Below are 16590 nucleotides of genomic sequence, written 5' to 3' on the forward strand. Positions count from 1 at the left end.
TTAGTCTATAAGGTGCCACAGGACTTCTCATTGTTCTTGCAGATTCAGACTAACACGGCTACCCCTCTGATACAAATGAATCAGTTGACTATTGCAGAGAATTGCTGGCAATGTGTGTCTTCTATGGGGTGAGAGTGATCCACACTTATTTTACATTAAATGTGAATCAGGTTCTCAGTGGTAAACTGGCATAGCTGCACTGAAAACAGTACTAAGGACGTGGTGCTGGTGTGCTCAGTTGGCAGTCAGTAGACATCTAGAAAAGTGGCACCATGTGTTCTTTGCCAGGTACACCATTCCAGTATCTTTATGTTCCTTTAAGTTTTGGTGTGTTCCTAATCCCACAGCTGAATCAGTGTGGGATCAGGGCCGGATCATGGCTTCACATTTGTTTTGTTTGTTAGTGGTTATGGGACTTATGAGACTTATGGGACTTATTGAACAGTTCTGTTCCCATCCAGTAGGGAGGTGTTCATTACAGTATGGTTATAAGTAAGGCTAGCCCTAGCAGACTAGAATTGCACAACAGATACCATTAATGAAGTTCATATGCATGCCTTTTCCTCTCCTTTCTCCTCCCCATCCTTTGGAGATTTAAACCGGGACCTTACAACTCTTTCATTATGAGTTTAGAGAACTTTTTAGGTTTTTGTTACAGTGGTTTCTCTCACCCCAAGCTCTCTCAGTTTCCATGCATACTATCAGATCCACTTCTCCCATAATTAAAACCATATGGTCTAAGAGAATCAGTGTCTATGTATGAAAGACAGAAAATGACATCAGGTTGCAGTTTGTCTTACTCCTGACAGCACAGAAGGTGGCTTCTCTAAGGAAAGAGGGTTTTTTAAGATATAAAGGATACAAACAAAATACATGATTCCACTTAAAAACAAATCGGGGCAATAGTTTACATGTCTGCCTCATTTCAATATAACCCCCCTCTCCCCCAAGGGCCACTCTGTATTGCCCTTTGCTACTTCTTGGAGGGATCGGTCCTCTCCGCCTGGCCGCGATCCACATGCTCTCTGCAGACAATGTAAAGCGTCTCCCACGTCTCCCACCCTGGGACTGAAAATCAGCTTGGAGTGTGTGTGTGACATGCTGAGGAGGGCAACGACTTCTCCTTTGTGCAGCTCTTGTGGCGTTGGCTGCAGTAGAAGCCAGGGAAGCTGTGATTAGGAAGCAGGTTCCTTTGTTGGCTGTTGGGTTACTGGTTCCCATTAATCTCCCGCACTGGCCGCTGCCGTCTCCACTTCCTGCCTTTGCATATTTCTTTCTCTCGCTCTCTCCCTCGCGCGCTCTCTCTCTCTCTCCCGCCCTCCCCCCTCTTCCCAGCTTTTCCAAAAAGCTGCCTCTGGCCGGGCTCGCAGATCAGACCTGGAGGCGTCCAGCGCGCTGCAACAGCTGGAATCTGCATCTGAGCTCTTTCGACTGGGGCAGCAGCCTAGGTAAGAGGAGCTCTGACCCGCGCTGCGGCGTGTGGGAGACCGACTCCTTTCTGCGTCGAGACGGGGGCAGAGCTCTGGGGCTGGGCGACTCGCTGCTAAGATTCATTGTCTCTGAGCCTTACGAGTCTTCCTCCACTCTCCTCTGGCTGGGGGGCAGGAAGTGTGTGCGTTCAGGGAGCTTTGTGGCTGTGCGGAACAATAGCCAGCAGCGTCTGGGTGGGCAGCGGGGCTGCGGAGGGTCGGGAAAGTGTGGAAGGGGATGACTGATGAACCATCCTCACCAGTACCCAGCAGCGTCTTGGTGCCCCGCCGGCGGCTGGGAGCTCTGTGCGTGGGAAGCAGCACCCCTCTCGCTGGTTCGGATGGAGTTCGGGAGGGACTTTGGAAAGAAACTTTCCCGCGGGGTTCGCTTGCAGTGCGCGGTGCAGTGGGCAGGGGGCGCGCGTGCGACACTTTGGTTGTACATGTTCCACGCTGCGCTCCCTTACCGGAACGATTTTTTCGGGTGTCGTGTTTCTCCTCAAAGACCGACTGATTGTGTCACCCAACCAGTGGCCAGGCCTCTTTCTTTTGTAAATAAAGTCAAAGACATTTTAATTTTGCCTTTTGGGGGAAAACAGAGGTATCCGCTATAAGTTATAACCACCTTTGCATAAGGATGGAGCCTTGTGCAGTGTGGGCACTTAATAAAAGCCAGAGCTTTCGCTGCTTGGGAGACATCAGGTCTCCAGCTGATGTAAATTGCCCTGGGCACTTGGTTGGAGTGGCTCTAATGTGTGCTGGCTGAAGATGTGGCCCATGGTTTTAGAATCTATTTTACATTGTTGCTTCTCTGCCTTGATCCATAGAAGTAAGGACAACCGTGGTCATTCCTCTTGTCTCCTCTGTGCTCATTCATACATCCTAGCCAGCTGACTTCAATGGTTGCACACATATTAGAAAGAGTAGATGAGCCACCTGGACTTGAATGGAAAAGTTTCTGATCCCAAGATAGGCTGAGCTGAGGAGCTTAGGGAACTGCTTCAATAGTTTGTTTGGTGGGAAAATCAGATGTACTTCTCCTGGCTTGTAACCAAATGTTTACCTCACTAAGGAGCAGGAGGTTACCACTATTGAAAGAATAGCTGCAAAATATAGGGCTTTCTCATTGTGAGTTGAGGCCTACTACTGAAATGCACTCTTGATCTTGTTATCCAGTCTAAATGTACCAGGGTGCCTATTATCCTTGTACAGAACATGTCAATAATAATGTTGAAATAACACAATGTTTAGCTGTAGTCATCTTTTATTATCACTTGGGCTTTTTAGGTATCTTTCTCCTTGGTTACGTCTATACTGTAGGCTTCTTGCGCTAGCGCAAAAACTTTCAGAGCATCTACACTGCACGCGCGTTCTTGCACAAGTACATTTACAGAAAAGTGGCCGAACAGAGGGCTTTTTGCGCAAGAGTTATTCCTCTCCCCCACCTTATAAAATGAAGTTTAAGGGTTATTTATAAAGAAGGGTTTTCTTTTGAAATAACCACATCTAGACTGCATTTCTTTTTTCAAAATAGGGTATTTCAGAATAGCACCCGGATGCGATTATGCAAACAAAGCACGGGAAATTCAATTTTGTTCATCTGCATTTGCATTCCTCTCTCGAAAGAGGAATGCAATGTAGACATACCCTTAGAGATTAACCAAAAAATATATAGACAGTATCATGAGCTTTTGTGAGCACAGTCCACTTCTTCAGATGACAAATATGAAACAAGAGGCACAGAGCTTCAAATAAAAGCAGAGAAAGAGGGGATAGGGGAGGTAAAAAAAAACCTTTCAAAGTGTCTGTGCTAAATGAAACTAATAGAGTGGGCTGCAAGTGCCTGATATTTAGCTTGGATGTTATTTGAGCATTGTATATAATGGCCCATCTATTCATGTATTTGTTCTAGCCATGAGAGAGAATTAGTGTTAGATTTGTATGTGAAGGCCTGTTCTGCAGATTCTCTCTTTAGTACAGAGCACTCAACATGTGGCCTGCAGCCCATTTGTTTGTGGCACGTGGTGCAGTTTGGGTTGATATGTGTTTTAGTAGTTAAATTCCTGGACTGTTGTGAAGCCAGCACAAAAAAGTAGTCAATATAATGGTCTTCTGTTGATAGGCATTTTAGTAGTAAAATTACTGCACTGTCATTGCTCATTAAAAGGGCTGTCATATGGGTGGAAATCAGGTAGAAAATGCATTTTATTAATATCAGCAGAACTAACTTCAGTGGGGTCTGTGTGTTGTGTGGTATTGCCTTAATCTTTGTATTTGTGCCCATCAGTGTGAAAGAAGCTATTTGCATATATTTGCCTGTATATGCAACCACATTTAAGTTGCTGCCTTCAGCATGTGCTGTGAGTATCACTGTGGCTCCTGGGGCTTCCAATGTTGAGTAGCCCTGGCCTCGTAAGTTGATTCCTGAAATTACTTTGTAAGAGAATAGCCACCTTCAAATCCATTAATGCAGCGGTTCCCAACCACTGGTCCATGGTCCGGTGCTGCTCTGCAAAACGCTGGTTGCTGGGCCATGGCAGCTGCCGGAGCTGAAGCCGGCTGTTTGCAGTGGCTCAGCTCTGGAAGCTGAGGTGTCTGACTTTTGTGTTGGGACTGAGACAGCAACAGGAGGAGGGGCAGCAGGAGTCACCCAGATAAGATGACAGCTTGGCTGGGGCTCCGCGCTCCCTCCCTCCCTGCCTGCGTGGCCAATTTTGCCAGTAGTGGTGCTGAGGTGGAGCAGGAAGTGCCTCCTTCCCTCCTTCACCCTTGGTAATGGCACCCCAGCTGTAGCTCCACACTCATCTCCCCCCCTCCCATGTAGCCGATTTTGCTGGCAGTGATGCTGGGACTGAGGCGGCAGCAGGAGGAGAAGCAGGATACCCTTCCATCCCTCCGTCCTCTTGGTAATGGTGGCCTGGCCAAGGCTCCACGCTTCCCTCCCTCCATGGGAGTGCAAGATGCGCTTGGGGAGGAAAGGGGCATGAAGGAGGAGGGAGGGCACACACCACCAATGGCTGCTCCGCCTGCCTGTGCGGCAATAATGGCCACACTCCCTAGGGGGGAAGCCTCGCTCTGAGGAGTGCAGGGCTTGGGTGGAGGCAAAGGGGTGTTGGGTGAGGGTGCGGTGGGGTCATGGGCAAGAGGGTGTTGGCATGGGCTGTAAGAGGCAGAGGTTAAAGGGCACAGAGTGTAGGGGTGGAGGTTAAAGGGCATTAGGCATTGGGGAGCAAGGGGCTGGGTTGGCACTAGGTGGACAGGTAACATTTTATTTGAGTATTCAAACATTCATTATTTGCATAATGAATATGCAAATAAAATGTTACCAGTCTGCCAGAAGTGTGTGAATGGCCTGCAGTGTAAAAAAAGTTTGGAACCACTGAATTAATGAGTGCCCAGGCAAATTAAAATGTTGTCCAACAGGTTTCTGTGTGTTACCATTTTGAATATCTGAGATACTCAAAATAGTAACACGCAGAAACCTACAACAAATGGTCTGGTAGCACTATGTAGACTAACAAAACATGTAGATGGTATCATGAGCTTTCGTGGGCACAGCCCACTACTCAGCTACCCCATGAAGCACACAGAAACCTGTTGGAGAACAATTTAACTTTCCCGGGCACTCATTAATTGACAGGTTTTTGTTTCCCCCGCCCCCTTTTTTCTGCTTTTTATTTGAAGCTTTGTGCCTCTTACTCCATATTTGTCATCTGAAGAAGTAGGTTGTGCCCATGAAAGCTCATGATTCTATCTATCTATCTATCTATCTATCTATCTATCTATCTATCTATCTATCTATCTATCTATCTATCTATCTATCTATGTTAGTCTCTAAGGTGCTACAGGACCATTTAAAAAAATTTTAGTTGCAGACTAACGTGGCTACCTTATGTCTAGTTCAGAGCAGTCTCATTACAGTAAAACTCCATTAGTCCGGCATCCAATGGTCCGGCACCATCAGGAACCCGGAAGTGCTCGGGGCAGCCGGGCAATTGGAGCTGCTCTGCGCCCGGCTTCCCCGATTCAGCCGCTGCTGAAACTGACCAGCAGCTGAATCGGGGAAGCCGGGGGCAGAGCAGCTGGGGTGCTGCTCCTGGAGTCAGCCGCTGCTGAAACTGATCTGCTCTGCCCCAGGCTTCCTGGAATCAGCCGCTGGTCAGTTTCAGCAGCGGCTGAATAGGGGCGCCTGGGGCAGAGCAGCTGGGGTGCTGCCGTGTTGGTCCCGTAGCACCGCCCCTCGGCGCTGTGGGACCAACCCGGCAGCACCCCAGCTGCTCTGTCCCAGGCATCCCCAAGAGCAGCTGGGGTGCTGCTGGGTTGATCTCGCAGCGCCGAAGGGTGGCACTACCGGACCAACCTGGCAGCACCCCAGCTGCTCTGCCGCAGGCGTCCTGATTCAGCTGCTGGTCAGTTTGGGGGACGCCTGGGGCAGAGCTGGACTATCGGAAGGGGGGGCTATGAGGGATCTGGGGTGGCATCCCACCCACCCCACCCCAGACCCCTCATAGCCCCCCCTTCTGATAGTCCGGCATATCTGATAATTCGGCACCTCCTGGGTCCTAAAGGTGCCAGATTATCGGAAGTTTACTGTATTTGAATGTATACAGCTAATGATTGAGCCATCTAATAATATCCACCTCGAGTGATCAAAATTGATGGAAATTAAAGGGAGAATTTGTGTTATTAATGTAAACTAGTTCTAGGGCTTTTCCTCAAATGAAATAGACTGTATTAAATAGTGATTGAGTTAAGCTGGAAACCTGAGAGCATGTTCTGATTATTTTAAGATTAACATATAGTAGTTGTGTGGGGAAATTTCTTACTGAAGAAGGGCTAAATTAACCCAGATCAGGAATGGTGGGATTTCAGATTTGAGAATAACATTGAGTTGGTGAAGTATGTAATTGAGGTGTCATTATTTGTTTTACATATTATCAGAATACAAAGCAGATTGGGGTGGGGGGAGGATTGAATATGGAGAATGGCTTTAATCATTAAAATTCCTTTAGTTTTGCAACTTCAGGATATGATTGCTGTTACTGAAAGGAAAATTGCAATTAATTAAAATATGATTATCCATTTGTCTGGTTAATGAAGCATATGTTGACAAAGATTTTTTTTAATGGATAAACATCATATTAATAGAAATTACTAAAGTAGCTGGAAGCTGCCATCTTGTTTTGATATGTTGATGTAAGGCCCAGTTCTGTGATCTGGAAATGTCACTGTGTTAGCTCCCTTTAGCTCTCTATTATATACTCATGTATGGGATCATTTGTGCCTTTAGGGTTGGGGACATCTGAAAGTGGTCTCTCTGCACTGTGTGATCCAGGAGCCATTAAGTCTCCCATGCACTTAAGGGAGTATGGATGCTGCTGCACATCTTAAAAGTTGTACAACATGTTCCCCTCTTCTATAGGCTAGCTGCTGTGCAGAGGTGAGGAAGGGCCAGGGCCTTATATTCTCTCCACTTCTTTTAGGGTGGGTAGTGCCATTAGTCACAAGCAGCCCTGGGGTTTGACTTGATGTGGTCATTGTAATCATAGCCAGTATGGGACACAAGAGGGGAGATTCCCTTTATCCTTCTCTCCCTTTGTGTGTGCATGCAGACTCACAGTCCAGCCTCAGTCTGTTCCAAGAAAATTAGAACAAATCCCTGCAATTTTCCTTTAAATGAGTGACTTTTAAAATGTACATTATCTTTTTAAGGAGCTTGTGACCTCCTTATAGGTGACCCTGTAAACCATTGTGTAATATGTGGACTTTAAAGTGCCATGCCAATTTACCCTGTGTTGAGAAGTCTTGCCAGGATCTTGATGGAATAGCATGATTTTATTGTTTTCATTGTGTTCCACAAACATCTAAGACCCACTGGAAAGAATCTTTGGGGCATCTGGGCCTCCTTTTTTAATAGCTGGTTAAATACATGTTGCCAGTTAAAAAACAAAAAAGAGTTGAATAGGCTCTGGGAGTGTGTGGAACTGCTATAGTATGTTTAGGAAGTTAAGCTATTTTTAGGGATGGGGTATTCGAAGAAATGATGCTAACCCCTTGTAAAAAGGTCAGCTTCAGTGCATCAAAGGGTTGGTTTTGAACTGTAAAGCACAGCTGAATTTACTGCAGTTGTGTGAAATGAATTCAAACTGGAACAGGTACAAAGAAGGGCCATTAGGATGATCCGAGGAATGGAAAACCTGTCTTATGAAAGGAGACTCAAGGAGCTTGGCTTTTTACTTTAACCAAAAGAAGGCTGAGGGGGGACATGATTGCACTTTTAAAATATATTAGAGGGATAAATACCAGGGAGGGAGAGGAATTATTTAAGCTTAATACCAATGTGGACACAAGAACAAATGGATATAAGCTGGCTAGTAGGAAGTTTAGACTTGAGATTAGACGAAGGTTTCTAACCATTAGAGGACTGAGGTTCTGGAACAGCCTTCCAAGGGAAGTAGTGGGGGCAAAAGATCTATCTGGTTTCAAGATTAAACTAGATGGGTTTATGAAGGGGATGGTTTGATGAGATAACATGATCTTGGTAATTAATTGACCATTCATTATCAGTGGGAAATAGGTCAATGGAGGGATGATAGGCGTTACTAGAGAACTTTCTGGGTGTCTGGCTGGTGAGTCTTGCCCACATGCTCAGGGTTTAGCTGATCGCCATATTTGGGGTCGGGAAGGAATTTTCCTCCAGGGTAGATTGGCAGAGGCCCTGGAGGTTTTTCGCCTTCCTCTGTAGCATGGGGTACAGATCACAGCTGAAGGATTCTCTGCATCTTGGGGTCTTCAAAGTATTTGAAGGCTTCAATATCTGAGATATAGGTGAGAGGATTATTCTGGGAGGGGTGGGTGAGATTCTGTGGCCTGCACTGTGCAGGGGGTCAGACTAGATGATCATAATGGTCCCTTCTGACCTTAAAGTCTATGAGTCTATGAAAGAGCTTGCATTGCAATTCTTTCTCTTGATTTGGGGAGAAAGGATGGGCTTTTAGTTAATGTACTTTGGTGAGAGTCAGGGAACCTGAGTTCTGTTTCTGGCTGCACTGGAAATTTTCTGTGTGGCTTCTGTAAGAAGCTTGGTGGGCTTAATTCACCCTTGGAGGAAAGAGCATGACTCCTCTGAAGCCCTCAAATGAATATACGTCAGGAAGGATTTCAAGATGCTGAACATTTTCTTGAGGTACTGAGCACTCATCTTCAGTTGGGGATGAGCACTGCTTTAGAGGAAGTGTGGCTATCCTATTCTGGTTTAATGTGTGTGGTCAGTCTCACTCTTGTGGATGATCCCAGTGACTATAACATCCTCTTGCTTATGCACAGCTAACTAAAGGAGCAAAGATAAAATTTTCAAAAATTCTCAATTCAGATAGGTGCTTAAATCCCATTTTCAGAAGAGATGTAGGTACTTAGAGCCCAGATGCTCAGGTATTTAGGTGTCTAACTCCCATTGGTTTCACTTGAAGATAGGTGCCTAAATATGTTTGGCAGATCTGGGCCTTAGAAGCCTAAGTCTCATTGAAAAATCAGTAGGATGTAGGTCTAAAGTGCCTATGTCATTTTTGAAAATGAGTGACTTAGTCACTTCAGAGCTTTTGAAAATGTTACCTTTACTACTAAATTCTATGGGATTTGCTTTTGGTGATAAAGTTGATAGGTTTGATCTCTGCTAATGACTGTGGTGTCTCTGCATTTGTGATCATGGTTTATTATACTCAGCATTTTGTGAGGTGTCCACAGCAGTATTTTTTTGAAGTGGGGGGTAGGATGTGGGGGCATCTCCTTGGTTTGACTGTGCTATTGAAACATCCCATGTGATCACTGAGCCAAATCAGGTTTCAAACCAAGCTTCTTCAGTAAGGGTGTGTCTAGTCTACATGGCTCCATTGACAGAGCCATGTAGATGAGTTTTCTAGACATAGCAAAATGAAGCGGCAATTTAAATAATCGCCGCTTCATTTACATCGAAATGGCTGCCGCACTGTGCCGATCAGCTGTTTGTCAGCACAGCGCGGTAGTCTAGATGGCGATCAGCCGACCCCAGCACCCTTTGTCGTCAGATCCTGTAAGCCTCATTGCACGAGGCATACATCGCCACTTCATTTAGCTATGTCTAGTAAACTCATCTACATGGCTCCGTCAATGAAGCCATGTAGTCTAGACACACCCTAAGTTTTGTCCAATTCAAGCAAAACCAAATTCATTTTACTTTACAAGTTACTTCGTTTTCTCATACCGAGTACCTTGTGTGTTAATTTTGTCTCTAGGATGTACAGTGTACAGGGCTTCCCCACTATCAGTCACCCGAGTATACATCCATTCCACACTAAAGTCGTTGACATTTGTAGGAACTGATGCATTTAAGTCCTCCCATTCCCCGCTCTTAAGTCATGCAAAAAAACAAATTGTGCAAATAAAAGTCAGCTGTGGGAAAAAAATCCCCCATTTTAAGTTGTTTTGCTGTAAGTTCAAGTTTTTTGGAATATATCTTGGACTTATAGCGAGGATGGCCTGTATGTAACTGTTGCTTTTCATTTGTTTTGGTTTGAAGTTGGGATTTGGTTGGCAATTCAGATACAGATAAGTTTGGGGAACTGAAACCAAATATTTACATTCTCAGTTTGGCCCAGTTCTTGAGCTTGTAAATACTCCCAGTCATACTAAACTTCAGTAAGGTTAGGGGAGACCTTGCCAATCTCTGCAGAACCGTCCTCCTCCCTCCCTCTCTTTTCTAACCTGAACTTTTCTGTTTGGGAAGGATTTTGGATATACTTTTTGGACATGGCTACCTCCTGAGACTGGACGCTCAGCATACTCACCCTGATCTGATTGATTGTCAGCATTTCTTTTAACATACCTTGTTCCTTGTTTCCTTTACACCTGGTGTTTTATGAAAGCAGCTAATGCTTGCCAAATTGACTTCCATGGTGACTGAAATCCTGTTCATAGATGAGGTGCATGTGCACAAGTTCTAGAAATGCAGCTTCCCTATATTGCCCTATGCCTCAACTCTAGTCCACAGGGTCCACCTCTAGGTTAGTTCAGTTTCAATTTGAATTCATAGAATCATAGAACTGTAAGAGACCTTAGAAGGCCATCAAGTCCAGACTCCTGCCCAAGGCAGGACCAATCCCAATTAAATCAGCTCAACCAGAGCTTCGTCAAGTTGAGACTTAAACACGTCTAGGAATGGAGACTCCACTACTTCCCTAGGTAACCTATTCCAGTGCTTCACCACTCTCCCAGTGAAATAGTTTTTCCTAATATCCAACCTGGACCTCTTCCTCTGCAACTTGAGACCATTGCTCCTTCTTCTGCCATCCATCACTACAGTGAACAGCCTTTCTCCAGCATCTTTGGAACTTCCCTTCAGGAAGTTGAAGGCTGCTATCAAATACCCCCTCACTCTTCTCTTCTGCAGACTAAATAGACCCAACTCCCTCAGCCTCTCCTTGTAGGTCATATGCTCCACTCCCCTAATCATTTTGGTTGCCCTCCCCATGACCCTCTCCCAACGCATCCACATGTTTCCTGTAATTGTGGGCCCAGAACTGGACACAATACTCCAGATGTGGCCTCACCAGAGCCGAGTAAAGAGGAATAATCACATCTCTGGATCGACTGGCAATGTTCCTCTTAATGCAAACTAATATACCATTAGCCTTCTTGACTACAAGGGCATACTGTTGACTCATATTCAGCTTCTCATCCACTCTAATCCCCAGGTCCTTTTCTACAGAACTGCTATTTAGCCAGTTGGTTCCCAGCCTGTACCAATGCTTGGGATTCTTCCATCCCAAGTGCAGGACTCTACACTTGTCCTTGGCTTCTCTGTTAAGACTTCAAATGAGACACGATTGATACCAACCATGATGCTGATTTATTTTTATGTTTAACTTGATTATTAGTTGTGGGGTGGGCTTTTTTTTGAGTCCCCTCTCAAGATGTACTGGGTGTTTCACAAAGTCAAAGACCTGGCCTAACACAGTGTAAATTCAAAATGAAGATCATAAATATACTGTATCTGTGGTTAGGAGGGGGAGGATTGTCCAGTAGTCTCCAGGGATTATAGGTTAATCTTTAATTAAAGATTATGTCATGTGATGAAGCCTCTGGGAATACATCCAACCATAATTGGCAACCTTAATAAGAAAGAGCACACACAAGAATGACAGAAATAGGATTACATTGTTGCTCATTATTGTATTTGCCCAGCTTCAGGGGTCTGTTTCCTTCCTTGTTTGTTACCTCTCCCAGTCCTTTGGTTCTTGTAGGTGAGGGGACAGAAATGCAGTTTGAAATGCAGTTTGAAATGTGATTTGAATGAGGAGGATACTTGTTTATGAAGACCTGGATATAAGCCATCAATTCATTTCAAGTAGGGCACCGAACACCCATCAGATACTGGTAACAGCTCTATCATTACTAGAGACAGTGCGAGTGGAGATCTGTATTTGTATTTGAAACTTCCCAAAGTTTTTGGACATTTTTGAATTTATCATCTTTCATAGACATGGGCTGAGTACAAGCTACCTTATTTTACAGATCAATTCAGGCCCATCACTAGTTATTGCTGCTTTGGGCTGTATTTAAACTGGTAGGGTAGAGAAAAAAGGCTTGAAATTTTTGGGGCATATATTATTTTAGTTGAAGTATATGCAACAAATATATCTATCCCAAGCAAGGAGAAATGGTGTAAAAATGAAGACATACTCATATGAATCAGTTGCTGCTTCAGAGAACCCATAAACTACAGCCATGCAGCTGAGACTTAAATGGATTATGTGCAGACAGAAATGTTCTTCCTGACAGATGGAGGGCACAGTAATTTTTTGCTTGAACTGCAGCCACCCACAAAAGAAATGGGATGTTATTTAAGTTCAAATGCATGTCACTTAAGTTTATTTAAAGCTGAGATTTAAAAATGCCTGATGTGTGAACATTTAATGCTAGAGCTGGTGCCAACACAGGAAACTGGGTCTTTGAGTTTAAGCATTTAGCATTATTTCCTAACTCCCATGGTATTAAAAATACCCATTGTGTAAAGTTCTGTTACTGTTATTCATTTCAGTATTTTGACAAGGTCACCACACTGAATTAACAGCTTGCATTTTTTTCCCTAAAAAAGGATTAGTTGTCTTCATGGAACATCACAGTCACAGGAGGAGACAGATGCAAACTGATTAGCATCATACTAAATTCTGTCTGGCATTCTAAGTGACTTAGCACCAAGTTCTAAATATTTGATGCCAGTTGCCAGGGAAAATCACAAAAATTTTCCTTTAAATGAGCATTGATCACAAGAAGAGCATAACAGAGCAAGAAGTGAAATTCTGTAAGCAAACTTTCTAGATGAGCACGCACTCCCTACATTTATCTGAAAAATGCTTCCTGTCAGGAGACATAATTGGCAAAATGTCTCTTGACATTTTTTGCTATCACATTTTTTTTCTTCTTTGTGGGGGGGAGGTGCGTGCAAATGGTTCTTACAAGACAGAGTAAAATGAAAGAGAAGTTCCAATGATTTTGAACTTTTGTTCTGGTGGAAGGGTTTAGTGTCAAGATCACTTCAAAAATAACAGAGGCTGATCCAATGTCATTGTTTTTCCACGTGCTCAAGAGAAAAGTGGGTCAGGCAAAGTCTGTGTGCATGGGAATACTCACTTGGAATTGGGGGAATTCTGGTGTCTCATCTCTTTATTCTGCTCTTTGTCTAAAAGCTGCAGTCATCTGCTCTCATTCCCTTGATCAAGAATATCCCTTTCAAGTTACATCAGGTCAGCTAAGGCTTGAAGTGCTGGAGCAATGAAGTTGCTTCCCAAACTCCTATGTGACTGTAAAACGCATTGTCTCTGAATCATGAGACATGGTGATTTCCCGTCCCCAGGGAGCAGATTTGTCAGTAATTTCACTGCAGAAAGCACTTACCACATAAAGATCTAGCATGTTTATGGACAGAGAGTTTGGGTGGGATGAGAAACAATGCCTGTGTAAGAAATGCACAATTCAGAAAGGAGGTGAGAGCCAATTAAAAAGGGGCATTGCTAGGTGAAAAAAAGGAAATGATAAAAAAAGGCTTAAAATGGTCATAAAATCACAAGTTACCCAGATTTATACAACTGTTTATTTAACTAATAGAATTCGCAAAATCTGTTTGTATGCTTATTTCTTTGTCAGTATATCACAGATTTGCCCATCACCTTGTCTCCAGTAGAACAGGGTGAATAATATTAATTATTTCATTTCTTTTTGCAATATTTTTCACAAAAATTATTCCATAAATATTTGTTTCACCTTTTGCCCAGCTGTGGCCTCTGGCTAATGGACAAATCCAAATCAGACAAAACTAAATGCAATAAAATACTGACTGTCCACCTGACATATACTCCAGCCCAGCCTAAATGGACAGATAGGCTTTATGCTGTGCCTAATGGTTAGCAAACAAGGGTTTTGGAAGACCAAAGGGAGGCATGGATTCTAGAGCCAAGGGATTTATGGTGAAAAGGTCTCAAACCCTTCCATTTAAATGTAACAGAGTGCATTGGCTGAACTCAAGTGTTGTGGTGCTGCATGGGGAGGAAAAAAAGTTGTCAACTGCTGCTGCTGTTCATGTAGCCATGTAAGAATGTCCATTTGCATGACTGACAATATACAACTTAATATTACTGATAACTGACATGATGATAGCAGAATAAATGAAACATTGGCCTCACAGACTTTATTTAATAGGTGGAAGAGGGGGGAGGAGGGCTCAGGGATGGGAGTGGGACTAGCGCCTGCCTTGGGTGGTCCCACAACCTCTTGTGCAGGGCCCTTGGTAGCAACGGGGGGAGCTAGGAGAAGAAGGGGGGTCAGGGGCAAGAGTGCAGCAGGAGCAGCCACCAGGCAGTCAAGGGTGACAGTGAAGGCGGAGCACATGATCCAGCCTGCTGCAGCTTCAGGTCCACCTCCAGTCTGCAGTCCTGCCAGTCCAGGGAGTGCTGCAGGCCATGCAGGCAGGCGATGTGCTCCAACTGCAGGTCTTCCAGCAATGCCACCTGAGGGCTGGGCAGCAGGCCCTTTCCTGCAAGGACACAGATGTCCCAGGGGGAGCCTCGCTACCCTCAGGCATGGGAATGTGCTGTTCAGGCCAGGAGCCTGTGGACAGAGCAGGAGGAAGGGACAGGGCGGCTCACCTTCCTTCCATGCTGCATACACGCTGGGTGCAGCAGTGGTGGCATCCCTCACAGAGAGAGGACTTGTATCCCTGGCCACTGGAGGAGAGGGGGCAGGAGGTTGGGGGCAGGTGTGTGTGATCAGCAGATGCCGCTTGCTAGGGAGGGTACTCCTGAGGTCCCCTACATATGCTTCCCCTTCCAGCAGGCTCCCCTGGCAGGGGCTCAGTGTCCTGCGCATTCGCTGTGCTGGCCCTGGGAGCGGATGCTGCCCCGACAGTGTGGGCATGTCGGTGTGCTATGTGCAGCACTGCTCTGCATGTGTGTGTCACCTTGTCCCCAGCCTCCTTTTAGGGGTGGCTTGTGTTGGGAGTAAGTCAGTCCTCTCCAGACACCCTGTGAGCCAGAGCACAAGGGCCGTCTGCTGCAGCCTTCTGGGACTCTGTGCCCTGGACTGGAGCTCCACAGGCTGCGGTGCAACCCCCAGGCCGAGAAGGCCAAGTGAGGAGCATGCAGCAGCCCCTCGCCGCCTTCGCCTGTGTGTGTCTAGAGCACTCACCTGATGGGCTTTCCCCAGCTTCGGACGAAGCCTGGGAGACATCCTGGGAGGGGGATACCGGCTCCGGGCGAGTATGATGTCCTGGCTGGCAGGCATCGAGTTGGTGCTGGCCTTGTCCAGCTCCTCCTCTTGCTCCACACCAGCTGAGCCCCCAGAAGGGCAATGACAGGCGTCTCCTGCCCAGAGTCCACAACAAGTAGGGGGTGTTACCCGCACAAATTTCTCTATCCCTTCCACACTGTAGGGACACACACCTTTACCCAATTCCTAGGGCTCAAGTGCAACCCTGTGAATTTACACACCCACCTTTACCCAGTTCCTAGGGTTCAGGCTGTAACAACCCACGGTTGGCAGGACCTTTAGCCACTTGAAAGAGTCTCACACAGTAATATCTTTATCCTCTATTTATTGACAATTCCCACACAAGCAGAATGCACATGCTAAGCACACAGTGTCATGCTCACCAATCCTGATAAAGGCAGGCAGACTTCCCCTGTTGGTCAGGCAATATCAGTGTCTCTGGCTGTCTCTCAGAGGCGAATTCTTTTCCAGGTCTTCCCCCCCTCCTCCTGGTCCTCTTCCAGCCTTTTCTTCGTTTAGTACTTCTGATGATCTTCCTTCTCCTTCTTGAACCCTAGTTTATATAATGAAACCTGAGTCTTGCTTAGCTGTACCGTAACCAATTATTGTAGTATAATTTTACTAACCAATCATAACAAAATTACCTAACCAATCATACCCCACCACCTTAATTGATTTACACCTAGCAAAATTAATTATACAGCAGACAGAAATAGTTACAAACCAGACAGAGATCACACAGTCAAACAATAGAAAAGTGTAGTGACAATGCTTATAGGATGAGGATTCCACAACATCCTCTATTGATAAGCAGTTTCTTGCCAGACAGGATGGTGTTACGCACAAATTTCTTTAACCATCTTGAGATCTGTTTCTTTATCTGGTGACAGCGGGGGAGCTATCAGGGCAACATCCCTCCTCACAACCTGGTATGACTCTTTTTAATACAATTTAGATGGAACTGTGAGTATGTGACTCCAGGTCTTATAGTACTGGCTGCTGCTCTTCAGTCTGGCTGCAGAAGGTGGCTTTGGTTCAGGCCTAGCACAGGCCTTCCAACATGGCTACAGAAAAGCCATATTGTTACAGGGGGAAGGGACTGACCCACCCCCCAGGATGCGGTGGAGCTGATCATAATAGGGCCAGGAGTGGGGTGCCACCCCAAAGCAGGAGCTATGCTTTCTGGCCTTGGCATAGACCTGCCTGAGCTCCTTGATCTTCATGCGCACCTGCTCCTGGGTGTGCACGTGGCCCTTGTGGCCCTGGCTATTAGCCATCTGACCATAAATGTTGGCATACCTGTGTCTGCTGTGGAGATCATGGA

The 16590-nt window shown here is 45.5% G+C and overlaps 1 protein-coding gene across 8 annotated transcripts in view; it reads left to right on the plus strand.

Annotated features, from left to right (window-relative positions):
• The window catches only part of DENND2B (DENN domain containing 2B), a 340796-nt gene that overhangs the window by 7994 nt on the left and 316212 nt on the right, over nucleotides 1-16590 (plus strand). For 2 of the 8 annotated variants that reach the window (XM_025189961.3, XM_075927976.2), the window contains exon 1: nucleotides 905-1448. The exons of 3 other annotated variants lie outside the window; for them this stretch is intronic. The gene's annotated coding sequence lies outside the window, so the exon portion shown is untranslated. Of the gene's footprint in view, nucleotides 1-904; nucleotides 1449-16590 lie in introns of those variants that run through there. 3 more of the 8 variants (XM_006133767.5, XM_075927984.2, XM_075927983.2) reach the window with 3 other exon arrangements.

The sequence above is a fragment of the Pelodiscus sinensis genome, chromosome 5 (genome assembly GCF_052426305.1).
Source record: "Pelodiscus sinensis isolate ZL-2025 chromosome 5, ASM5242630v1, whole genome shotgun sequence".
Lineage (NCBI taxonomy): Eukaryota > Metazoa > Chordata > Testudines > Trionychidae > Pelodiscus > Pelodiscus sinensis.